Consider the following 27,673-nt stretch of genomic DNA (forward strand, 5'->3'; position numbering starts at 1 on the left):
CTGTAAAATTCTATGGTTCAGTGTTATGGTGAATGAGAGGTTTGTCTTACATTGCTATAGTGAATAAGATGTTTGTTTTGCTGAACTGAATGACAGGCCTATATCAAACTTCTATAGTTAATGAGAAACCTCAAGCCACTATAGTGACTGAAAAGCCTTTCTGACGCTGTTAAGGTATTTGCTCCTGTAGAAAATGAGAGTTTTGTTCAAGCTGCTGAACTGAAAGAAGCCTGCAAGACACAACTGTATTGACTGAGAGACCAGTATCAGAATCCTTTAATCAGTGACCTTCCTCACCCTGTCGTAGTGTATGTAGTAAGTAGTCAGCTTGTCTTACACTCCTGCGGTGAGAGGTCTCCATCGCAAATACTATACTTGCAGCATTTTCTGTTTCATTTCATAATTCTGCAGCTTTGTTTCCCTTTGTATATCTGAGGTAATAAATGTGCTTATTTAATGGCTGCTGCCCAAAGCCATTCACCTAGAGAATTCACACTGGGTGTATTGTCATGCGCACAGTGCTGCACCCACACACAGGCATTGCTGCTCATTGTTGAGAGGGATCAGAATTTGCAGGTTTTCAATGGTAGCGGTGCATCACTGTGTCGCTGTGCAAATTAATCTTAAATAAAATGCATGCCTCATCTTTGGGGTTTGGGCTCTACTCCTGCCTTACACTGCACCCCAGCAGCACCCTCCACCCCCCCCCCCCCCCCCCGTCTACCTCTGTTGACAAGGTATTTGGTGCTGATACCAAGGATATCTGCACTGACCCTTATGTTATTCTCTAAGTCTGAATGAAGACTGAAGACTTCCAGTTAACACAAGCTCTGTATTCAAAGGGTTTGTTCTGCTTCCAGAGCTCAACTAGATGTGAAACAGTCAAGAGGTATGACCAGTGAAACTAAGGTAAACTGCCTATGCTGAGCTGTCTCTGTCTGCTGCTGCTCACTAGCCCTGTGCTTCTCAAAGAGGCGGATCCTGCCTTGGGCTGGACCCTTTATACCCATCTCTGATGCTGCCCTCTAGTGGTGCTGTGACTGTTACATCTGTGCTGCAGTCCCTGGTGTATGTGCAGATATATGTACAGATGTACAGATGACTACAGCCCTAAATTGGATCCCATGTGGATTTGGGAAATTCCAGCAACCCTGCTGCCTAAATAATAATAACAGTAATCTTTATTAGTGTCACAAGTAGGCTTACATTAACACTGCAATGAAGTTACTGTGAAAAGCCCCTTGGCCATTCACCTTGCAGTGAATGCGGAGACTCGATCCCCAAAGGACCACCCTGGAAACCTTTCCCTGCTGCTGGGACCTGCTGGAATTTTCAGGCACTCTGGTTGACTACTGAAATCCACCTGGGTGGCCTGCTCTAATAATATTCCTCCTTGACAGCACCTTCCGGAAATCCAGCTGCTCCAGGTTTTGTTTCCTCCCTCGTGGCACAGCAAGTAGACCCATGACCTTTCCATAACATAAAGTCGGTATTCAGGAGTCTTCTTGACTTGTTAGTTTTATTGAAGCTGTGCCACCTTTCTTGAAACGTTTTCTATATTCACACGTGTAAACTATTCCAGCAAATGGGAGGTTAAACTGAGACAATGAGAGACCTGCATCATATGGCTTCTGCGAATCAAAGGGCTTGCTTCGCACAACTGTAGTTTGTCATTCATTGCTATAGTGAATAACAGGCCTGTACTTGGACCATGGATGAGAGCATTCCCTCATAACTGTTATTGGGGTTAGAAGGCTGTCAATAGCTGGCGCCTGAACCTAGTGAGCAGCATGTGTGCGGTAAGTCCCTCTAGTTACCAGCTGGGTGGCCAGCTGAGATTTTGCAGCCAGGAGAAAAGTGACCAGAAGCCTTTCCATGTACCAAAGTGTGTTTCCTGTTGGCTGAGCCGTAAACGCATCGTAGGTATTAAAGTCATGGGAAGTTAGCGGCCTCGTTGCTCCCCTCAGTTCACTGAGGTTAGCAGCTCTCTAAGTGAGAAGGACAAAGGAAGGATTCATGGCTAAAATTAACAGCTTGGTAGGCAACACGTCTTGCTTGAGTTTTAGTATTGCGTGTTCAGACCGCAGTCAGAGGGCAGCTGTTGTACTGCGTCCATTATTTAATTTTGGTTGCCTGCAGTTCACTCATTTTTACCTTCAGTTGAAGATCTTGGCCCTCTGCATTCACACTGAGTGGCAATTAAATAAAAAGATGCTGACAGTTGTGTAGATTTGGCAAGGGAGTCAGCCGATGATTAACAGTGTCTCGCAGTATCTGCTTCTTTCAATTTACTGCCTGAGTGCTGTTTCTGAGTAATTCCTGGTAGACTGCAGCTAAGCACTGTCTGTACTCTGATTCATCATCATGTCATCCTAAGCATGGCAACCTAAATCTGATGCAAACTTGAAACTGCGCCACTTTACTACAGAGATTTATTTTTGCGAACTATTATGCGGTAAGAATTCTTTGGTTGTTAAGTGTAGCAACATTGTTAACATATTCTGTTAATATTAAAAAGAACTGGTTATAGTGCCTTTGGGAGAATGGCACATTCTTGCAACTTGGGTTTGGTGCCAGCACTCAACGCCAGTGTCAGCATCCACTGGCAAGCAGGTGCAGCTTATGCTCCAGTGGCGTAGTGGTATTGTCACTGGACTAGTAATCCAGAGACCCAGGGCAGTGCCTTGGAAATCGCCAACTCAGTTCAAGGGCAATTAGGAATGGGCAATAAATGCTGGCCCAGCCAGAGAAGCCAAATCCCATGAATGAGGAAACAATTCCTCTTCCCACTGGCCTCGTCATTCCCACAGGGTTCACTGGGGGCGGGGAGGGGGGGTGGAGGCGATAGAAAGGCCCATGTTAGAAAGATTTCAGTGCTGCAATTGATCTCTCCCATCCGCCTTAGCCTCGCACCCAGCAAAATCTAAGTTGAAGCTCCAAAAACTGAAAAAGATTTCTGTGCCATCTTCTGGACCATGTTATCCGCCTAAGGCCTAACGCATAATCTTCCTTGTAGTCAATGCACGCCTACAAATAACATTGGTTTCTTTGGATCAAAGGAAGGGGTCAGATATATTCTGCCCCAGGTTCTCCCACAGAGCTATACAACAACCATTGAATTTTTGGATACGACAATGATCAAGTGAATGTATTGGGAGAATTTTAACGCCCCTTACACCTAAACCCATGGTGGAAACTAGACAGGTGTGGGATAAAACGGTTCAGTGGGAATTCCTAGTGAAGGCGGCACAGTTGAACAGTGGTTCGCACAGTTGCTTCACAGCTCCAGGGTCCCATGTTCAATTCCCGGCTTGGGTCACTGTCTGTGTGGAGTCTGCACATTCTCCCCGTGTCCGTGTGGGTTTCCTCCGGGTGCTCCGGTTTCCTCCCACATGTCCCAAAAGACGGGCTGTTAGGTATTTTGGACATTCTGAATTCTTCCTCTATGTACCCGAACAGGCGTCGGAATGTGGCGACTACGGCCGTTTCACAGTGACTTCATTGCAGTGTTATTGTAAGCCTACTCGTGACAATAAAGATTATTATTATTTCAATCTTGCAAATTTTATCTTAAATTGTAGTTGACAAATCTGCTTGCCCAATGCCAGAGAGGCCCTTCTTTAATTATGCTGATAAATTCTACTGACATTATTGGAGCCCGACAACAACAACTTGTATATGTAACTTTCCGCAATGTTAACAAAGAAAATTTGATATGCGGAGTTTTTGGTCTGGATTTTAAACCTCAAGGAGTAGGGAAGTCAGGGAAAGTGCCCAGATCAGCCTGCCTGCCTCAGTCAGCAGGCCCTTTATTGCTGGGAGCCGGGCATGGGCTGGGGTCGGGCTAGCTGACCCAGGAAAAAGTGTAGAGGCAGCCTCAGGGGCTGTTTTAAAGGCCCACTTTGCTGGCATAGGACTACATTTCAGAGGAAAAGAATAACCCAAAGGGTCTCCTTCCCTCATTCCTCACATCCCTTCGCCCTCCAAACACTCCCCATGCCCCATCCATGCCCCCTATTCAAGGCTCTGCCACTCATCCACCGCTATATCCCCTCATGTCCTTTATGTCAGGCTCTGAACTTCCACTTACCCCCCAATGCACACGCAAAACCCCTATGCCAAGCTCTGGCAATCCCATGTTCATTGATCCATTGTACACTTTCTAGAACCAATGAACATCACTGGGTAAAGTGGTATGCGTATCAAAAAAGCTCTAAAATAATGTACTATATTGATAAGAGTGGCACGTTAGCACAGTGGTTAGCACAATTGTTTCACAGCACCATTGACCCGGGTTCGATTCCCGGCTTGGGTCACTGTCTATGTGGAGACTGCACCTTCTCCCCGTGTCTGCGTGGGTTTCCTCCGGGTGCTCCGGTTTCCTCCCACAAGTCCCGAAAGATGTGCTTGTTAGGTGAATTAAACATTCTGAATTCTCCCTCAGTGTACCCGAACAGGCTTCGTAGCGTGGCGACTAGGGGATTTTCACAGTAACTTCGTTCCTGTGTTAATGTAAGCCTACTTGTGACACTAATAAAGATTATTATTATTAATACTTTAAAACAGGTCTGGACTGAAAATGTCAATCATGCAGGCCAATCAGCATCCCTTACTTCCCGACTACTTGAACAGGCAATGAATGCCTTTGAATGAGGAAACTCGGCGCATTGTGGCAGAATGGTTAGCTTTGGACCCGGGTTCAATTCCGGCCTTGGATGACTGTGTGGAGTTTGCAGGTTCTCCCCGTGTCTGCGTGGGTTTCCTCCGGGTGCTCCGGCTTCCTCCCACGGTCCAATGATGCCCATGTTGGGTGGATTGGACATGGTAAACTGCCCCTTAGTCTCCAAACGTGTGCAGGTTAGGTGGGGTATAGCACAGGATATAGGTGAGGATAGCACAGGGGAGTGGGCCTAGGCATGGCTCTCTTTCAGAGGGTTAATGCAGACTCGATTGGCCGAATGGCCTCCTGCACTGTAGGGTTCTATGGTCTAAGGTCTAACTACCCCCTGGAACTCTCAAGCAATCCTACCTAGGTTTGGCAAGACCCTCACCCACCACAGCATACCAGCGGCAGTGAGGTGAGGCCCTTAAGTGGGCCTTCCCAACATGGTCTCAATCAGGGTAGTGGCAGAAATGTGGTGGGGTCTTCGCCTGTCAATCTCTCACCTGATTCAATGACCTTCACCAGCAAACCCACAAAAGTGGAGGGGACAATATTCTGCCCATGGACACCACCACTCCAGGCTATCAGAGAAACCTGGCTGGACAAAAACAAAACATATATTGTTATGGACCAGGGTTTAGAGAACCACAAAGTGTATCATAGAGTTCACCTGATCTACAACTTTTAATACATTGTGGTATATATATAGAACATAGAAAAATACAGCACAGAACAGGTCCTTCGGCCCACGATGTTGTGCCGAACCTTTGTCCTAGATTAAGAACAAATTAATCTACACCCCATCATTCTACCATAATCCATGTACCTATCCAATAGCTGCTCGAAGTTCCCTAATGTTTCTGACTCATCTACTTCCACAGGCAGTGCATTCCATGCCCCCACTACTCTCTGGGTAAAGAACCTACCTCTGACATCCCCCCTATATCTTCCACCATTCACCTTAAATTTATGTCCCCTAAGCTCACGGCCCACTCTACAGGTGTGGTACAGCAGAAATGAAACAGTATTTTTTAAAGCAAAACAATGTTTATTCTATAAACTCAAGTTAACCTTTTTAAAACATACAGTGAACATCTTAGCAATCATTAATTCAAATACATTCCCCAAATAATACAACACTAAGTAATCCTTAAGCTGTCCTTTTAACATCCAGAAGACTTAAAAAAGAACTTTTAACAGAAGCACATAAGGTTAACTTCACTACTGAGAGCAGTTTTTAAATCACCAAAGGATCGGTTTATAGTTTTTAGATTACAGGGAGAGAGACTAATGCCCCTTCTGGCTGTGACTGCAGCTATCCAGCTCTGAAAATGAAACAAAACACACCCTGTAGCAAACAGCCTAAAACGAAAGTAAAAAGCTCACAGACAGCCCAGCTCCACCCACACTCTGACATCACTGATAAACACCCATTTCTTAAATGCATATTTCTTAAACACTCATTTCTTAAAGGTACTCTCACATGACAATATTGATGCAAACTAGAATCCAGCTTCATCTGTATGACTTGAAGTCTCAAACTGTCTGGCCAACTTCGAGGCATTAATTTGTCAGTTTCAGTATATTTGTATTCCATCATTATCAAAGTATGCCTATGTTACAAGATCTTCATCGGTGTTTGGTTGCAGAAACTTAGTTATTCCCACACCCAAACCTGTTGAATCAGTGCAAACATTAAACTAACATCTGTAATCGATAGGTGATCAGCTTTTTGGAACCCTGCAAAACATACACATAGGATATTCCTTCAGGTCAATGCAACACTGGCAGGTTAACTTGATTAATTTTTACCAATCCTGCCATTCCAAGAAATGATGTGGAGATGCCGGCGTTGGACTGGGGTGAGCACAGTAAGAAGTCTTACAACACCAGGTTAAAGTCCAACAGGTTTGTTTCAAACACTAGCTTTCGGAGCACTGCTCCTTCCTCAGGTGAATCTTGGTTCACCTTTGGTTCAACCTTGGATCAGGTTGATTGTCAGCCTCTAAGACCTTCCAGCACATGTACTGGTAGGTGGTAAGAGCAGAATAACTTTCCAGGTCTGTCATTCGGCACAGGGCAATGGCAAGCCACTGCAATACTTTTGCAGTCTTACAACACCACGTTAAAGTCCAACAGGTTTGTTTCAAACACAAGCTTTCGGAGTACTGCTCCTCTGGAGAGCACATACCTCTCCATTCACCTGAGGAAGGAGCAGTGCTCCGAAAGCTCGTGTTTGAAACAAACCTGTTGACCTTTAACCTGGTGTTCCAAGAAATGGCCTGACACTCAGAATCTTCTCCTTTTCAACATTATCCATTGCCCCTTAACTGCCTTGCACTGCAAGACCAGATTTAGGAGGTTGCAATCCAAAAACTTCCAATACCATCAGATTTGACCAACTATTGAACACAGATACTTTTTGCCTCAGGCACTCAATTCTATAATAACCTTCGACAACGAAGCAGCACAGCAAAAAAGGTGTAGAATTCATTTAAAATATCTGTGGAATCTGTAATTATGCTTGGTAAAGGGCTCTTAAGAGTTTGCATCAACTGAAAAAGGATCAACTGTAATTTTCTTGGATAATAAAAAAAAACTAGTCCACGTGACTTGGCGACCCTTAACCTGGAAGCAATGCCAACAGGAAGGAAGTTGAGAAAGAAGCTGTGTGGCTGGCAGACACAAAGTTGTAAAAACAAAGGAGAACTGGAGGCAGAAGGTGATCAGCAGACAGATGCAGATGCAAAGAAGTGCTGCCATAGGACAAACCTGTCAAATGCCTTGTTTGCTTAGGAGCAATCAGAGCTCTCTCCAGAAAAAAAGTATTTTGTTTGGCAGTAAGAGGAGAAATAGAGGGCGGTATTTGCTGTCCCACTGCACCAGTTGTGGTGCGCCCCGGGATTCTCCGTCTCGCCAGCCAGCCAACGGGCTTCCCATTGTGGGCAGCTCCACGCCGTCGGGAAATCCCCGGGCTGCCGGTGCAATGGAGAATCCCGACAGCGGAGAATCCAACCCAGAATTCCTGAAACTCTTGGGCAAATGCTGCATGACTGAGCTAGAGGGGGCTAAACCGTAAAAGTGGTGTGAATAGTTCAGGAATGTGAAAGAGCTGAGAGTTTGTGTCGGAGGACCAGATTGTGAACCAAGGTATTGTTGTTTGGTTGGTTGAAAAGGAATGCTGCAAGATCACACTGACCTGAGTGAGAGAAGGTTTGTAGAAGTGCACTTTGTCAGTTCTAACCATTTTCAGGCAACGCAGATGGAAGACAACTGCTGGTGAACTTAACTCGAGCCGAAATGATTGGGAAGGAAATTGAGATATCCCACACACCAGATGCTGAGTTAGAAAGACTACAAGATTGCACACGGTGATACATTTGTACTGGGAATAATACGGGTGGTTGTGTGAGAAGTATCTTTGTTGCATCAACTATTTGAAGTGAAATTTACATTTTTATTTAAACTATTATTTGCCTGTTATTGCATACATAATTTGCACTGGTTCTGGTTTATGTTTTCATGTGAGAGTACCTTTAAGAAATGGGTGTTTATAAATGGGTGTGTATATAAATATCTGTAGTGAGAGTACCTTTAATTATGTTTATTATGCAGTGATGTCAGCGAGTGGGTGGAGCTGGGCTACCTGTCAGCTTTTTACTTTCGTTTAGGCTGTTTGCTGCAGGGTGTGTTTTAGTTTCGTTTTCTGAGCTGGATAGCTGCAGTCACAGACAGAAGGTGTATTAGAGTCTCTCTCTGTAATCTAACGAATGTAAATTGATCCTTTGGTGATTTAAAACTAATAACTGCTCTTAGTAGTGACTTTAACCTGATGTACTTCTGCTGAAAGCTTTTTTTTTCAGTCTTCTGGATGTTAAAAGGACAGCTTAAGAATTACTTAGTGTTGTATTCTTTGGGGGTTATATTTGAGTTAATGGTTGCTAAGATGTTCACTGTATGTTTTAAAAAGGTTAACTTGAGTTCACAGAATAAACATTGTTTTACTTTAGAACATAGAACATAGAACAGTACAGCACAGAACAGGCCCTTCAGCCCTCGATGTTGTGCCGAGCAATGATCACCCTACTTAAACCCACGTAACCCGTATACCCGTAACCCAACAATCCCCCCATTAACCTTACACTACGGGCAATTTAGCATGGCCAATCCACCTAACCCGCACATCTTTGGACTGTGGGAGGAAACCGGAGCACCCGGAGGAAACCCACGCACACACGGGGAGGACGTGCAGACTCCACACAGACAGTGACCCAGCCGGGAATCGAACCTGGGACCCTGGAGCTGTGAAGCATTGATGCTAACCACCATGCTACCGTGAGGCCCCCTTTAAAAAATACTTTTCCATTTCTGCTATACCACGCCTGTAGAGTGGGCCGTGTGCTCTTCATACCACATTCTAGTAAAGGTTGTGGGTCAGGTGAACTCCATGATACACTTTGGGGTTTTCTAAAGCCTGGCCCATAACAAATTGGGGGCTCGAAGGGGATAAAAGTCTATCTATTGGATTAGCTTAGTGAACTTAAGGACAGTGAGGGCTGAGCATATTGTGGCTGCTTTTCAGGTGTGGTATTTTAGTTTAAGTAGTGAGTGTGTTGTGGACAATGGCTCTTTCAGAGGCTCTGAGGTTTTTATGGGTGGAGACGGTCACACACAGTACCTTACGGACTGAGACTAAAAGCAGACTGTTAGATTTGGCAAAAACATTGCAGTTAACATTACCTGACAAAATGAGAAAAGGTGAGGTCATTATGGCGGTGTCTAAGCATTTAAAGTTGCCCGAGATACATTTTGACTCATTGGAAATGGCAAAAATTCAGTTACAAATTAAACAAATGGAACATGAGAAATAATTAAAGCAGCTTAAATACAAAAGAGAGAGAGAGGAAAAAGAAAGAGAAAGAGAGAGAGAGGAAAAAGAGACAGTGACAAAAGGAAAACAGAAAGAATAGTCCTAGCAGAACAAAAAGAAAGAGAAATGGAGATATAGATTAGGGAAAAAGATAAAGAGAGAGACTTTGAACTTCAGAAAATGGCCATGAAACATGACAGTCAGTTACAATTAGCAGACGTAAAGGGAAACGTACAGTTGGTTGATAGTGATGAGGATAGTGAGAAAGAGCATCATAGTCGAAGGCTTGGTGAGGATCTATTTAAATATGTCCAAGCATTGCCACGGTTTGATGAGAAGGAGGTGGAAGCCTTTTTCATTTCATTTGAGAAGGTGGCTAAACAAATGAAATGGCCACAGGTGATTCAAACAAAGCAGGTAGGTAGCGCTAGTGAAGTGTTTGCATCACTACTGGAGGAGGTATCTGGGACGTATGAGGAGGTGAAAAAATCCATCTTAGGTGCATATGAACTAGTGCCTGAAGCCTACAGACAAAGGTTTAGAAATTTAAGGAAAGAATTTGGTCAAACATACATGGAGTTGAAAGGCTCAAACAGAGTAATTTTGATAGTTGGCTAAGGGCTTTGAAAATAGACCAAACGTATGAAGCTCTCATGAAATTTTATACTTTTGGAGGAATTTAAAAGTTCAATTCCTAACGTAGTGAGAACTCATGTGGAGGAGCAGAGGGTTAAAACTGCGAGATTAGCAACAGAAATGGCAGATGATTATGAGTTAGTTCATAAATCAAAGCTTGGTTTCCAACATCAGTTTCAGCCTGTGAGGGACAGAAACTGGGGACATGAGAAATACTCGTGGTAAAAGTAAAGATGATCTGATGGGAGATAATAAGGAGAGTGTACCTCAGATTAAAAAATAGATCCAGGAGGGTGGAAAATAAATGAAAAAATTCAAATGTTTTCACTGTAATAAACTAGGCCATGTAAAGTCACAGTGTTGGTGGTTTAAGAAAAGCATTAGGAAGGCTGATGTAAAACAGGATAAGAGTGGGGTTTGTTAAAGTGGTAAAGGAAAGCCCAAGTTAAGCGAAGGAGGTGCAAAAGATTGCACAGCCTGATCAAGAGGTGATTAATAAGAAGGTGTCAGATCTCTTCAAAGAACTTACTTGTGTGGGTAAAGTTTACTCATGTGTATCAGGGAAAGAAGTAACAATTTTAAGAGATACGGGAGCTAGTCACTCTTTAATGGTAAGAAAAGAGGAGTTATGTAGTTTGGGAAGAATGTTTCCAGAAAAGGTGGTACTATGTGGAATTCAGGGTGAGAGGATTAGTGTTCTATTATAAAAGGTCAAGTTGGAAAGTCCAGTGAAGAGTGGTGAAGTGGTAGTAGACGTAATAAAGAAACTATTTGTCCAGGAATACAGTTTATCTTGGGTTATGATATAGTTGGATCGCAAGTGGGAGTGATGCCTAGTGTGTTTGATAAGCCAGTGGAAAATCAGACCACTGAAGTGTTAAAGGACGAATATCCTGGGATTTTTCCAGATTATGTAATAACACGGTCGGAATGACACAGGTTAAGACAAGAGGAGAAATCAAAGAGTGAAGATGAAGTTGAAGTGCAATTATCAGAAACAATTTTTGATCAGATAGTTGAAAAAGAACAAGAACAGGTGGAGGATGAGGCGGATATTTTTAGTTCAGGAAAATTGGCAGAGTTACAACAAAAAGATATAGAAATAAAACGGATGTATCAGAAAGCATACACGGAAGAGGAATCTGAGAGTATACCAGAGTGTTATTACCGTAAAAGTAATGTCTTGATGAGAAAATGGAGACCTTTACATGAGCCGGTGGATGAAAAGTGGGCAGAAGTTCATCAAGCAGTATTGCCGGTAGGGTATAGAAAGGAGGTGTTGCGAGTTGCACATGAGGTGCCAGTGGGAGGTCATTTGGGAATAAGGAATACTCAAGCTAAAATCCAGAAACATTTTTATTGGCCTGGACGACATAAAGATGTAGTTAAATTTTGTCAATCATGTCACACCTGTCAAGTGAGGGAAACCTCAAGCGGTGATAAAACCATCGCCCTTAATACCCATTCCAGCATTCAATGAACCTTTTACAAGGGTCCTAATTGATTGCGTAGGACTGCTTCCTGAAATGAAAGGTGGGAATCAATATCTTTTGACTATAATGGGTGTGTCTACTAGGTTTCCAGAGGCTATTCCAGTATGTAATATTACAGCTAAAAAGATTGTGGAGGAGTTACTTAAATTCTTTACTAGATATGGAGTACCCACAGAAATACAATCGGATCAAGGATCAAATTTTACCTCAAGGTTATTCAAAGAAGTTATGAATAACGTAGGAATAAAACAATTTATTCAACTTCGAACCATCCAGAATCACAGGGAGCATTAGAAAGGTGGCATCAGACATTAAAGACAATATTGAGGGCTTATTGTCAAGATTATCCAGAGGATTGGGATAAAGGAATTCTATTTGCACTGTTTGCAATTAGGGATGCACCTAATGAGTCAACCAAATTTAGTCCTTTTGAACAAATTTTTGGTCATGAGGTAAAAGGACCACTTAAATTGATTAAGAAAAAATTGGTGAGTGAGAAATCGGGAATTACATTATTGGATTACGTGTTTAATTTTAGGGAATGATTAACTAGAGCAGGTGAATTGGCTAGACAACATAAAAAAGTTGCACAAAATGTGATGAAATGGGTAGCAGTCAAAAAATCCAAAGTTTGTAGTTTTGCCAGTGGAGATAAAGTTTTAGCATTGTTAATAGTGGTAGGTGAACCTTTAAAAGCTAGGTTTCATGGACCTTATCAGATTGAAAGGAAATTAAGTGAGGTGAATTATGTGGTAAAAACACCAGATAGAAGGAAAACTCACCGAGTATGTCATGTGAATATGCTTAAAAGGTACTTTGAAAGGCAAGGAGAGAAAGAGGAGGAGGCTTTAATGATTCTAACTCAAAGTGACGCACCAAATCTGCGAATTTTATGGACGCGATTCTCCGCAAATGCGGCGAGTCGTAAAGGCTGCCGTGAAACTGGCCGTGTTTCACGGCAGCCTCCGTGCCCCCTCCCAGGACCCGATTCTCCCCCCCCCGGGCGGGGCTAGCAGCGTGGCCCCATGAAGCATGGCATTGCGGGCATAGCGACCGTCGCTAAGTCCGCGCGCCAAGCGTCACGGCGGCTGACGTACACGATGACATCAGCCGCGCATGCGCGGGTTGGACGGCTCCAACCCGTGCATGCGCGGATGACGTCATCACGCAGACGCGTCAAACCCGCTCCTGCGCGGGCCGTCATGCCCCTCAGCCGCCCCGCAGACTGATCCTGCGGGGCGGCGGAAGAACAAATAGTGCGCGGGTATCGGATCCGCTGCCCGCGATCGGTGCCCACCGATCGCAGGCCCATGCCACCCTTGGCATGGCCGTGGTGCAGCTGTGCCAATCGGTACCATGGTTGTCCGGGATGGCACTTTGCGGCCATTTTCACGAACGGTGAGAGCAGGTGTGATTGCGTTCGTGAAAACGGCCGTAAAGGCCTGGGAACTCGGCCCATCGGCCTGGGGAGAATCGTTGTTCGCCATAAAAAACGGCGAGCAGCGATTCATGTCGTGGGGCGGCCGTGGGGGGAGAATAGCGGGAGGGCGGGAAAATTGTCGGGAAGGCCCTCCCGCTATTCTCCGACCCGTCGTGGGCAGCGGAGAATCGCGCCCTCTATACCTCAAATTAAATTAAAAATGAGGATGTTCTTAAACATTGGGATAAATTGTTGAGCTACCTTCCAGAGGAAAAACAAACTGACCTGAAAGAGTTACTGATATCACGTGGGCAAGTTGGTTGAGATAAATTGGGAAGTACTAAAATGGCTATACATGATGTAGATGTGGAAAATGCTGTTCCAATCAAACAACATCCATATAGACTTAACCCTTTAAAATTGGCACATGTTAACAAAGAGTCTGAGAGTATGCTTAAAAATGACATAATTGAGGTGGGTTGCAGCCAATGGAGCTCAACCATAGTGATGGTACCAACACCAGACGGTACCCAACGGTTGTGTGTGGACTATAGAAAGGTTAATGCAGTTACAAGAACGGCCTCTTATCCTATCCCACATTTGGAGGATTGCATTGAGAAAGTGGGACAATCAGCTTTTATTTCCAAACTGGATTTACTTAAAGGTTACTGGCAGGTACCTTTATCCAAAAGGGCAAAGGAGATTTCAGCTTCTGTAACTCCAGATGGTATATACCAATTCAAAGTTATGCCATATGGCATGAAAAACGCCACAGCCACTTTTCAACAGTTAACTAACAAAGTCATTTCAGGATTACCCAATTGTGCGGTTTACATCGACGATCTGGTAATTTTCAGCCAGACATGGACAGAACATTTGAAACATCTGATGCGTTATTCGATCGACTTCAGGAGGCGGGTTTGGTGATAAACCTAGCCAAAAGTGAATTTGGAAAAGCCCAAGTCACTTTTCTTGAAGAGTTTCCGATACCCTCAAGACGAAGGGAAATAATGCGATTTCTTGGCATGAGTGGATTTGATCGAACATTTGTGCAAAGGTTTTGTAGCGTGATTGCTCCAGTGATAGACTTGCTGAAGAAATGGTGAAAATTTCAATGGACAGCAGAGTTTCAACAGGCATTTGACTGCCTGAAAGCTGTGATAACCAATGCTCCTGTGTTGGAGAATTACAAGGAGCTCTGTGATCAGATTGAACTAAAGTATCTGACTTTAAAAAGAAATGCCGAGGCGTAGAGAAATGGACGGATCGTGCAGAGACTTTAACCTGATGTGCTCCTGGTAAAAGGTGTTTTAAGTCTTATGGATGTTGAAAGGAAAGCTTAAAGGATTACTTAGTGTTGTATTCTTTGGGGGTTGTATTTGAATTAATGGATGTTCTCTGTATGTTTTAAAAAGGTTAACTTGAGTTAATAGAATAAACATTGTTTTGTTTTTAAAAATACTTTTCCATTTCTACTGTACCACACCTGTAGAGTGGACCATGTGCTCCCCATACCACAATCTAGTAAAAGTTGTGGGTCAGGTGAACTCCATGATACACTTTGGGGTTCTCTAAACCCTGGCCCATGACAATGTCGAAGTAAAAGTTACAAAACATGGGGAATCTTGTTGGTAATTTCTGTATTTGGGAGCCATTCAATTAATTGGGTAATTTTGGTTTATGATTTGCCACAGGGATTGTAACAATTTACTGATACTTTGTGTAAATGTGCTGCACGTGGATACACCAAGGATCTATGCTAGTGTTTTTCAAACATTTTTTCCCAGGACCCACTTTTACAAACTAGCCGACCTTCACGAACCATGGGGACCGACCATCGTGACATACGCCGACAAACCTTCGTGACCCATGCCGGCCAACCTTCATGACCCACGCTGGCCAATTTCGCGACACACCATTTTTGCTTACCTTTAATGTGACAGGTGAGCCTGCTTTGTCCCCACAATCTCACTTGCTTTGTCATTCAATGTTACATTTCAGCTGTGGAATTCAGCTGATGATTTAGGTTCGCGACATCCTTTAAATAAAAATCAAGAGGTTGTCCTCAAACACACTTAGTCTTCAAATGTCTTTGAAGTCTTGAGGGTCTTAAACTCTCATTTGCCAGTACGTCCCTACATATAACACACATCCTGATTTGCATTGGCACACTTAACAAAGCCATACCTCAAGAAATCATCTGTATACTGCTTTATTCCTGATTTCAGTTTTTCCTTTGTTGGCTGTTCACCAGAGGCCCTGGAGCTCTATACAGAGCTAACACTAGCTTTGTCTTGCCACGGACTCTCCTGTGCAGCTCTCCCTGAACAGATTCAGTTGTGAGTTCCTGGCCAGGAGGTACCCTGTCTGTTTGTGTTGCTAACCCTCTCTTCACTTCTTCACAGTTCCTTGCCTTACTTTCTCGCAGCTAGAAAGTGGAAGAATTTCTCCTCCGTGATTTTGCGCCAAAAGCATGGGCATACATGGCGCATGGCATCAGTGTATATGCCGGGCATGTGACCTTCTCTCTACCACCACTTCTGGCAGGAAGACTGCATTGTTGTATTTAAAAGCCAGTCGTAGCTGTTGAGTGCTTGCTGCATGAACACCATGACTGATTGCTCCACCACCCTCCCAACACCGGCCCTTGGCCCATCTGCGGGCCGCGATTGGCACTTCGAAAAACCCTGATCCTGGCAATCCACTGCACTCACAATACAAGCATTCTATGTTATGCCTTGATGTAAACTTGTCCAACTTATAAATGTAGATAGCATGAACCTGAACTTCCAATGGTTCTACAGACAGCAATGGGAGAATTTGTTGCAGATATTTCAAGTGATCTAGTATAAAGGTGCTACCATAACCATGTAATTCAGATAGGCTACACACAGTAAATTACATTATCCATTGCATTATTCATAAGTCCCTGCAATGTATCAAGGACATTGCACAGTGAAATTGGTTGGAGTTTCAACTGGAGGCATTTCAGCGGTAAAAAAAAAAATTCTTGGATCAACTGAAGGACTACTGGGTTATTAAAAACAGAGGTACCATTATACTACTGGGTGTATTCAATGGGCCTCCAACGAGTGGGAAAATATAGAGCAGCAAATTTGAACTGAAATTACAAAGAGGTGCAGGAAATCAAGAGCAGTGACAATAGGGAACTTTAATTATCCCAACTTGTATTGGGATAATAATAGTGTAAAGGGGGAGGGAAGTGTTTTTGATGTGATTCTGAAGAACGTCTTTGAGCAGTATGTTTCTGGCCCAATGGAGAAGGAGGGATTGCTGGTTCTGGGGAATGAGGTAGGCCATGTTGATCAACTGTCAGTTGAGAAACATTTAGGACCAGTGATCGCAGGATTATGATGTTTAGCTTAGCTACAGAAAAGAAAAATTAGCAACCTCAAGTAAAGATTCTTAACTGGAGGACTGCTGATTTCAGTGAAGTGAGAACAGAGCTGGACAACGTAAATTGGAATCAATGATGAGCAGGCAAATCTAATTGAACAATGGGCTGTCTTTAGCAGTACAGTAACGGTACATTGCTATGAGGAGGAAAGGTAGAACAAAGGTAGCCTGAGATCCCTACATGTCAAAAGAGACAGAGAGTAAAATGAAGCAGGAAAAGGTTGCATATGACAGATATCGGGTAGATAACACATGTGAGAACCAGGCTGAGTATAAAAATTTCAGAGTGAAAGTGAAATAGAAAATAAGAGAAGCAAAGGGAAAGTAGAAGAAGAGACTGGCAGCGAACATAAAAAGGATTCAAAAAGTCTTCCATAAGCATACAAAAAATAAAAGCATAGTAAGAGTAAGGATGGGGTCGATTAGGGACTGAGAAGGGGATTGCTAGGGTACTAGTTGCACTTGATGGGTTAAAAATTGTTAAAATGGAGACACGGGAATTGTTGGCTGTATTTAAAGCTAATAAGTCACTAGGATTGGGTATGATGCATCCAATGATATTGAGGGAAGTAAGGGGGGGAAATGCAGAGACACTGCCCTTAATCTTCTAATCCTCTATAGATACAGGGGCACCAGAGGACTGGGTAATTGCAAACTTTACACTCTTTTTCTTTCAAAAAATATTTACAGATAACCCAGCTACTATAGGACAATAAAGTTCAACCCAAGTGGTGCAAAAGTTTATAGAAACAAAATTAACAGTCATTTGGACAATTCTGAATTAATTATGATTGGTTAAAGGCTAAACAGAGCTCCCAGCACTACAGGTTCTTGAGCCTCGGCCAAATATTTAGAAGGCTGCTATAGAGAGCTGGAGCAACAATCTGAAATCTGCTGAAATCAGAGGAAATGCTTAGCAAGTGCCACAGAGTAGCCTGGAGTAGACATGGAAGAGGCTTCCATGTCTCAACGTCATGGTTCCCTCCAATTCCAGATTATCACTGGGAAGCGTCTGAAATATTCTAATGAATTGACAATTCGAATAACTGATTCTGGGAAATTCACATGAGTTAGTACTAGGTGAATTGGAACATGAAACAGTTATAGCAGCAAAGCACCAAGTAAGAATAGTTTGGCTCCTTATGTATTATGACTTGATTTAGTAGGACAACTACTAATGTAACACTAGATAAAGAAATAATTTATTTTGTCACTGGCGTGTCTTCAAAAGAACTGTCCTGCTCCTTATTCACCTCACTGCCAATCAAAAAATAGATTTCCAGTTCTAGTCGAGTGAGCCACAGCTAAGGACAATTAAGCCCTTTATTTAAAGGGACTTGTCAATTGGACAGTAAATTTGAGCAGTCTATAAAACAGGCAATCGCTCCCAACTCTTCAGTTTCACGCTGGGTGTTTTAGATTTAAATTACCTGCTTCACCTTCAAGGAAGCAGTTTCCTGAGAGGGTAGGTAGGTTGGGAGATTGGAACGCACTCTACCAATATTAAGGTTTCACTTGAGGTTCCATTATAATCCTATTTACATAAATTGAATATTTAAATTACGCTGACTCATGTTCTGTGGCAAGATGGAAGCAACCATTGCACTTGCGGTTTTCGCCTTTAGCATATAATGTAGAAGTATCTGGGACAATTAAAGTTAAGATCATTAATCATAAGGGCAATGATGAATTTAATACTATCCAGAGATTTTAATTGGGAACAGAATAGATAACTACCTGACTATCTAACTTATTTTAAATCAATAATAGCCCTATTTCTCCAAACATTATACGCATGGACCTCTTGTGCACAGACAAAAACAGATTATTATGAAGAGCTAATTTTGACAACAGGAAGTATGATGAGACATGCTTATATTGGAAAATCGCTGTCCATATTGCCATACCACATCAGAGAATGAAGTCACTGCCATTAAGCCTCAGTATTTCAAGCCTTTGAAATGTTGTATGATGCAGTTTCATATTTCTGAAGTGTGACATACTTAAGTACAAAGATGGACCATCACTATGTATTGGCTTACAGTTCACTCATGGCTCTGTTTTGGGCTGAGTTAGATGCTGGCATAAGTTTAAAGCCAACAGTTTCAGTAATTGTTATTTTGGCTGTCCTATTAGCATTTCCTTTGTTTTTATTATTAATACATAGCTGTGGTTTAGTGTTTAGTGTTTAGCTGTGGTTTAGTGACTTTAAAATATTTCCCAACAATTTTTTCAATACAACATTTAATGTTGCACATCTGTTTGTACTCATTAGATCGCAAACTAAGAATCTTACCATGAAAGCTCAAAGTGTGAGTTCCATGACATAATATTATTATGTTGACTTGTTATAACTCTGATTAAAGCTTCAGTTGAATTTTTGCTGTAAAAGATTTGTTATTGTTACACAACAAAATGCTGCCTGATATTTTCACAGTTCCTTTGGATATGTTTCAAGCACATCAAACTAAGGCTTTTCGCGATAGAAATGATCCAGGATTGCTGCAAAATGCTCTTCGTCAATTCTGTCGGGAATATTGATTGCAACCGCTTCCGTTTAATTCATATGTATAACCGCGATAAGCAGGAACCTTCAACTATATTGGCCTTTGTAGCAGAAAAGATGCCAGGTAGCATTACCTGAAAAATGAAATGAAATGAAAATCGCTTATTGTCACGGGTAGGCTTCAATGAAGTTACTGTGAAAAGCCCCTAGTCGCCACGTTCCAGCGCCTGTTCGGGGAGGCTGTTACGGGAATAGAGCCAATGATCAGGTTCACAAACTAAATAGCTGCCCTCTAATTATGAGACAGATGGAATAAGAGGAAGAAGGAAAGAGATTCTGAAAGGAACAAAAAAATACAAGATGGGAAAAATAAGGGATGAGAAGCAGAGAGTGATGGGAGGAGGAGATAATGGATAAGAGTGAGGTGAAGGAATGAAAGAGATTTATGGAGAATGGGAATGTATTGGAGGCATGGAGAGATGATTAACTAAAGAGAGAAGGAAAAAGCATAGAGATAGAATTAGAGGAACAATTGAAAGAGATGGTCTGGGGGCGGCACAGTGTCACAGTGGTTAGCACTGCTGCCTCATGGCACCGAGGACCCGGTGACACTGTGCCGCCCCCAGACCATCTCTTTCAATTGTTCCTCTAATAATTCAGCCCATCGGAAGCGGAGAATCGCGGAGGCCCCGGAGAATACCGGGTCGGGCCCGCTAATAATATCAAACAGTATTTACTGTAATGCATTGACGTCGCTATCGAGGCGATGGAGAATTGCGATTTGGCGTGAAATTGGCGACCGCTGTGATTTTGGAGTCGGAACCGATTCTCCGCCCAATCGTGTTTCCCAATTTCGGCGTCTGTCAATGGAGAATCCGAAGCCATATGGCTTCATGCCAACCTCCGCCGTGGGAAACACTCTTCTCCTTGTCCTGACCACAGGCCAATTCTCCCTGATGGGAGAATTCTGCCTCTGTGTTCAGTGGTTGGAATATGAGCACTATTTCCTATGTGGCCCAGATGCTCCAATGCGCCGCTGCGTTAATTCACTCACTCTCTTCAGCAATCAATTTTTCCAGCAACTCAGTGAGTTCCATGGCCTCTTCCTATGCTGGGATCAGGACACTGATGTCTGAGAGGCCTCAACTAATCTTGGTCGGTTCTTTACTGTTGTGGGAACATTTCTCTTGCAAGGAGGAATGGTATCAATTTCCCCATGAAGACGAGCAGAACGCTTGTGCAAGTGACAGCTCTATGGCCATTATGGGGGCTGTTAAATCCCTCCTCCAATTGTCCACTCTCCAAAGGTCTTTGCCTTTCCTTCACCTGCATGCTCTTTCTCTCCCAATCTAGTGCACTGTCTCATGTTGCCTTGTTGGAGTTGGGCTGAGAGACAGGAGGCCTGCTAAAATGGTGGCAGGAAGTCGTGGCATGAATCCCGATGTCTTCCCATCACACCATAGGATATTTCCAAATGAGAGAACAGCAGCCCTTTTAATTTGCTGCCTCCAGTCCAACCCCCTCTGTGGGTCCGGCCATTCACTCACGCACGCTTGGTAGCTGCAATTGATCCTGGTGGTGGGCCTCACAAAATGCCGGTAAAATTCTGACCTTGACTTTAGCAGTGCTCCTTCAAGCATTCCAGCTGCCTGTTACTTATGTCACTTGACTACCTCTGTCCTTTAGGAGTGTAACAATGAAACTCCTTTGTACACTAGGCCATGTAGTGATGTGTGTAAAGGGTTAACATACATAAACAAGTGCTAGATAACCACTCGATGGCAGCACCCGATATGGGTACAACAGATAAACTCAGAGAGTTCCTGCCTCTTTGCGTTAAGAGTGACTAGTGAACAGAGTTAGAGAGAGATAGCTTAGTGTGCCGGTGCAGTTAATCATTATTATATATACTTAATCTTGTTAATCTAATCTACAGTTATAGTTATTGAAGAGTGAATGAACTCATATTTAATTTATTATCGTTACTCAATAAACAGTATTTGCTTTATTTGAAGACTTTGAGTGTTACTGAACATCACGCATACGACCATTCTGGCAGAAAGCAAATGAGTAACAATGTAATATAACAGGCCACACCGCTTTGTCATACGTGCATTTATTATTTCAGTCTGCTCAAGCAAACTGACTCCGGTATTTGATTCAACGGCCCTATTTTATTCCCTAGTGGGCAAAATATGGTAAATAAGGGACATTTGACACATTTGTCTGAAAGGTTGTTGTGAATCATACTTTATCCTGAACGCCAGCAAGCTCCCAGCGCGTGGCGCACCAAGAAAGGCTGAGATTGTGCAAATGAACTGACATCAAACTATGGTGCAATGTCAGCACAGTGCTGGGCCTGCACCACCCAAAGAGCAGCAATCCCAAGAAGGACCCACCAAAACAAATCCTTCGCTGCATGAAGGACGTTCGCAACATTAACCCCTCTATCTGGACTCCGACATGGAACAATAGATTAGAACCTATTCAGCTTAGTATTCTGATTTTTTTTTTCCACAATTGCATCTTCACAATTTGATGCAAAGTATTACTCTCGAATGTGCCGAGGAACTGAGCCAGAATTCATGGGCATTTTTATGTGACAGAACCATTCCCAAATGCATCAAATATGTGTCTGACTTGCACCAGGACTCAAAGGTAAATTATTTAACTAATAGCTGGTTGCTGGCAAGTCACTTAAGTTTCAAAATGCACTATTTAGATCAGAATGTTGACGCTTAATGCCAAAAAAATGATTTTGGGTCAATTTCAGAGACTTTTGACTTCTTTGCCAGTTGTGACTTGAGATATTTACTGCCTTTTATTTGAAAAGACTGTTCTAAGTATTTGATTACTTTTATTGAATCAATTACTATAAAGATGTTTGAACTCCTTTCAGTCGGGAGTTCCTATTACGATTTTAGAAGTGGGGAAGGAATAAAGTGACTGATAATTATTGTAAATATTCAGTTCCACAGATGAGTCCCTTGTTTTGAGAAACAGAATAATAAACCCTCCCATGAATCTGTAGCATTCAAAATAGGGGCGGGATTCTCCAATTCCACGGCAGAGTGTCCACGCCGCCGTAATGGGCCGTTCCCATGACTAATCTGGCCCCTCCAGGGGGCCAGCATGGCACTGGAGCAGTTCGGGCTGCTCCAGCTGCCGATCCTGACACGAACTGTGTGCCACGGAATCCACACATGCGGGGTCGGAGAAATCTGCCCTTGGATTTAGCACCACACAAATTGAAAGATCCGGAATCAAAAATGTAGCGGCATCGAAAAGATACAGAGTGAAATGATATGGGGGGGGGGGGTTGGAGAATGTGGTTGGATGATCTTAAGAGAATAACAATGCTAATTATCGTGACAAACCAAATTGACACAAGCAAGCCAGAATGTGAGGTGCAGTTGTCAATGCAAATAGTTAGTTACAGCTAGGCCAGCAGCATAAAGCTGAGCAACCTCAGGAATAATCCTACGCCTGATGCTGATTCAGGCACCTACTTTGTTTTCATGAGGGTAGCAACTAAAGGGATTCTCTGGTCTGCCAACCGCGTGCATCTCGCCCGCGCGCCATTCGCTGGCAAAGAGATACTATCTTCCCCTTGATTGTCAATGGAATTTCCCTTTGTAACCACCCCACGCTGCCGTGAAGCCCGCTGGTGAGTGTGCGCTCCTGGGGGAAAGGTGAACCGCAACAACCAGGGAATTCTGGCCTATATTTCTGTGATGCCACTTAGATATCGTTGAAGCCCAAACAGGTAAAACTTTAAATATATCTTTATGTTTTCAAATTGTTTCAATAAGAATCACTTTTGTAACAGGAAAGGTTGCTTGTGCCTTGTCACCTTGCCCTTGCCCTGTTGAAGGTGTAGAGTGTGATGATATGCATGGGCAATAATGTAAATATTGACAGATACGACCTCCCACCAGCAGGTGGCAGTAAAGAACAACCACGTGACACTGTTACCTCGGGGAGTCTGGAGATAGTCGTCATAGTGGATAATCAAATTTATCGTAGCTCTTAGATAATTTATAATAGTAATTTAATAGTTAGTAGATTTTAGTAGTTTTCATATTGGTATCTGACTAACGTTATTGTTTAACAATATGCATTCAACTAGTCAGGAACTAGATGTTCTCCAGTGCGCTAATTCCGTCCGACCAAGGACCACAAGGTAATACAGGGTAGATCCCAGAGGAACAAAAAGTTTTCATATCTGCACCTTACATGTGCCTGAAAATCATTTTGTTGCAGCTTTATTTCTGGCTAGCAGACCTCCTTCAGTGATGGAAAACATGTGTGAAAACTAATAATGGAAAAACCTGCCACCAGAACAAATAGCGACCTCTTCATCTCAAATCAGCCAGAATTTGGTACCCCTGCTGGGATATTTCTGTCCTTCGGGGCATCATCTCTTCATTTGGATCACAGCATCTCTCAGGGGAGCAGCATTATCTTACGTATCTGCTTTGCTCAGGGCTGCTGTCAGCGGCATGTCTGCAAAGTGAAAGGGCTGCAAGTGATGTACGAAAACTAATGGCCAAGACATTCCACTGTCAATTTGCAGAGCAGAATGTCTGCCCGTCACAGTGATGCAGTACAGCTGATTTGTCGGGGTCAGAGTATTTTGTGACCTCCAGGTGAGCTTGCCATCCATCTACAGTGGGGGCTTCGGACAGGCCAAGAAGGAGCAGAAAGTTTAAAGTCAAAACAATTTGAAATCAAAACTTTTTCCTGAAAGAGCCAGAGGCTGTGCACTCAATTACTCCGTGTTGTTCAGGCACAACTGGTCAAATTCTCGTTATTTGTATGTAATGATAACTTAACAGCCTGTGTGTGGGCTGATGTATTCCATACCTGATACTTCACCAGTGCAAAATGCTAGAAATTGTGGGGCAACTTCATGGTCACACTCAGGCCCATATTATGGGTGTTTCCCCCACTTCACAGTCTTGGCAAGAGGTCTGATCCACCTGGTGCACATATTGGAAGCAGTTACCATGTTCATTTATATAGCCATAAATTTTTAAAATGCACAGGAAGAAGTCCAAATGTTTGGCATATGCTTCAAATACAGAGTATTGCCCGCCAAAAGTATGAAGTCAGAAAATATCCTGTTTTATTGGATATTGGATATTTTATGTGCTCAAATTAACAGACGTTTTTCATTTCCCAGATACGTGTTTAATGGACAGTTCCTGCTTGACCCCTGCTACCTTTGAAGGTATGTCTCATTGAAATGGGTGAATCCATCTCAAGTCTTCAAAGCAAATCAAGTCAGATAATGTCCACAGACAATGGGAAAGGCAAAAAGAAACTGGTCAAAAACAAACGGTTATTGGATTCACCAACATAGCTGTGGTGGAATGACTCAGAAACTCTCTAAAAACCATGTAAACATCAGGCAGAATTTTAACCCTCAAAATCAGGTGGGAAGTAGAAGTGCACAAAACCTCAACCCAACCTGCCTCAAAGCCCCCCTCCTTTGGGAGGTGGGCCACTCATTTAAATATTTTAATTAGGATGAGTGACTCTGGTTTTTTTACCCCAGTCCAGCTTTACTGTTCCCTGGCTGGTTTTCCTGGGCCTCAGGAAATCAGGTAGCTAACAGGAGGATGGGCTGCTGAATGAAACAGCTAAGTGCTTTTCCAGCATTGCGGACAAAGCAAGACAGGAATGATTCCCCCAGTCCACCAAGGAAATTGTTACACTCCCAAGAAATCTCCAGCAGCAGCTCGATGATCATGCATATTCTCCGTGGCTCACTAACTCTATCCAGACCCAAGACCCTCATGTCCTCTATAGCTCTCCCGGTATATTCTTTCCTGCTCTATCAATGTCTCTGCTCCATGCTCTTGTCACTGTCATCTTCCCTGGTCTCTCCAGTCCCATTAAAGTCCCTTAAAATTCAGTTTCTCCTATCCTCCATTAATGCTGCATTTGACCCTCAAACTCTCCGGCCATTCGCTCTCAATGCACAATCCCTCCGAGACTCCACTTCGATGTTTTATTTCAACCCTCAATCTCTTTCGGACCCCTCATCAAATGTCCCAATGATTTATCCCAGGTCCCTGACTTTGGTGTCTCCCATCCCTCTCTAATCCTTTATTTCTCTCTCCCTTCTCCCCACACTTAAAGTCAGACGAACGTGAGGTAAGACTGTTGTTCTAGGTTTTCCAAGTACAAAACAGCTCCTCCTCACAGACTCGTTGCAACCCCCCCCCCCAAAAAATATCAAGGCCATTGTTTTTGTGGGTGTTTCGCAGACAAATGGGAGAACTAATCAGTGTTTCACACATGTGCAGCAGTCATAGAATCATAGAATCCCTACAGTGCAAAAGGAGGCCATTTGGCCCATCGAGTTTGCACCGACCCTCCGAAAAAGCACCCAAGCCAGACCCACTTCCCCACCCCATCCCTGCAACCCCACCTAACCTTTTGGGCACTGAGGGGCAATTGAGCATGGCCAATCCGCCTAACCTGCACATCTTTGGACTGTGAGAGGAAACCGGAGCACCTGAAGGAAATCCACGCAGACATGGAGAGAATGTTCAAACTCCACACAGACCGTCACTGAAGGTTGGAATCAAGCCTGGTCCCTGGTGCTATGAGGCAGCAGTGCTAACCACTGTGCCACCATGCCACCCTTACTCTACTCTTATTTTCTACTACTTGATGAATTAGTGAAGCTTTCTAATTACTGCAACAACAAAAAAGGCTACTGCTGTATTCATTTGTCCTGTTCCTGTTTAATAAAGGGTAAAGTGTTCTTTTGGCACTTAAAAAAGCAACGATAATCGGTGGGCCCCAATCGCGGGCCAGGCCACATCGGAGGCCCACCCCCGACCCCCACCTCCCACAGGCCGCCACCCGTTCCTTCCACGCCGAGGTCCCACCGGCCCAGAGCAGGTTAGAGCGGCGCCGGCGGGACCCGGCTCTTTTCTTACGGCCTCCGGGCCGGAGAATCGGTGGGCCGGCCGTGTAGAGCAGCACGTGACCGGCGCCGCGCCAACCACGCCGGTGCCAATGGCCAATGGATAACAAAGCAAAAAGTGCAGAGGATACTGGAAGTCTGCAGAGGGATTTGGATAGGTTAAGTGAATGGGCTCGGGTCTGGCAGATGGAATACAATGTTGACAAATGTGAGGTTATCCATTTTGGTAGGAATAACAGCAAACGGGATTATTATTTAAACGATAAAATATTAAAGCATGCCGCTGTTCAGAGAGACTTGGATGTGCTAGTGCATGAGTCACAGAAGGTTGGTTTACAAGTGCAACAGGTGATTAAGAAGGCAAATGGAATTTTGTCCTTCGTTGCTAGAGGGATGGAGTTTAAGACTAGGGAGGTTATGTTGCAATTGTATAAGGTGTTAGTGCGGCCACACCTGGAGTATTGTGTTCAGTTTTGGTCTCCTTACTTGAGAAAGGACGTACTGGCGCTGGAGGGTGTGCAGAGGAGATTCACTAGGTTAATCCCAGAGCTGAAGGAGTTGGATTATGAGGAGAGGTTGAGTAGACTGGGACTGTACTCGTTGGAATTTAGAAGGATGAGGGGGGATCTTATAGAAACATTTAAAATTATGAAGGGAATAGATAGGATAGATGCGGGCAGGTTGTTTCCACTGGCGGGTGACAGCAGAACTAGGGGACATAGCCTCAAAATAAGGGGAAGTAGATTTAGGACTGAGTTTAGGAGGAATCTTCACCCAAAGGGTTGTGAATCTATGGAATTCCTTGCCCAGTGAAGCAGCTGAGGCTCCTTCATTAAATGGTTTTAAGGTAAAGATAGATAGTTTTTTGAAGGATAAAGGGATTAAGAGTAATGATGTTTGGGCTGGAAAGTGGAGCTGAGTCCACAAAAGATCAGCCATGATCTCATTGAATGGTGGAGCAGGCTCGAGGGGCCAGATGGCCTACTCCTGCTCCTAGTTCTTATGTTCTTATGAACTCGCATGGTATAAGCAGTCACCAAAATAGATTTGTTCCTTGACCCCGTAACTGATTTACATAAGTAAGATGAGAAATTGAAAATGCGTTTCCTGGACTTTGGGAACAAAGTTCACCCAAAGCAGTAGTCTGAAGCTCAGAAAGTCAAAAATATGTTGAGGAAGAACCCAAAACAAATAGAACTGCAATGTCAATCTGTGGGAGATGACCTCCAGTGCATGCTTTAGCTGGGCCACACAGACATACACACCAACCTGGAAACCTTCCAGAAGATGACCAACTGTTTAAAAAAGTTGCCAGCTCCAAGATAACTCTGAATATAGACGAACAAAATGTAGCTGCAGTCAAAACATAGCAAGACTTTGCTTTGCCAGAACTTAAGTTGCAGGTTCATACGACATTCCATAATTTATACAGTGAAAGGAAGACTGACAGTGAAAACCAGGTAATTTCTTCCAAAGATGCCCCCTGTGGTTGGGGATTGGTATAGGCCAGGGTTTAGAAACTCCAACGTATATTATGGAGTTCACCCGACCTATAACCTTTTGTTGAATTTGGCTAGGACAAGCACAAGAACCTTCACTTGATGTGATTCAACAGTCTTCCTAGCCACTTTAATCAAAATAAGCTTTATTCAGAGAACTTAGTTAACATTTATATATAACAAAACACCACAGGTGGGATTCTCCCATCCCGCGGCAGAGTGTCCA

General features: G+C 43.4%; 1 long non-coding RNA gene across 2 annotated transcripts in view; it reads left to right on the forward strand.

Moving 5' to 3' along the window:
- Positions 1-1,703: 1,703 nt before the first annotated feature.
- The window catches only part of LOC119952391, a 69,247-nt gene continuing 43,277 nt past the window's right edge, over positions 1,704-27,673 (forward strand). Inside the window, exons 1-2 of one of the 2 annotated variants that reach the window (XR_005457845.1) lie at positions 1,704-1,799; positions 24,191-24,238. This is a non-coding gene — a long non-coding RNA (uncharacterized LOC119952391). Of the gene's footprint in view, positions 1,800-2,327; positions 2,456-24,190; positions 24,239-27,673 lie in introns of those variants that run through there. The other variant, XR_005457844.1, reaches the window with a different exon arrangement.

This window comes from Scyliorhinus canicula, chromosome 17 (genome assembly GCF_902713615.1).
Source record: "Scyliorhinus canicula chromosome 17, sScyCan1.1, whole genome shotgun sequence".
NCBI classification, from domain to species: domain Eukaryota; kingdom Metazoa; phylum Chordata; class Chondrichthyes; order Carcharhiniformes; family Scyliorhinidae; genus Scyliorhinus; species Scyliorhinus canicula.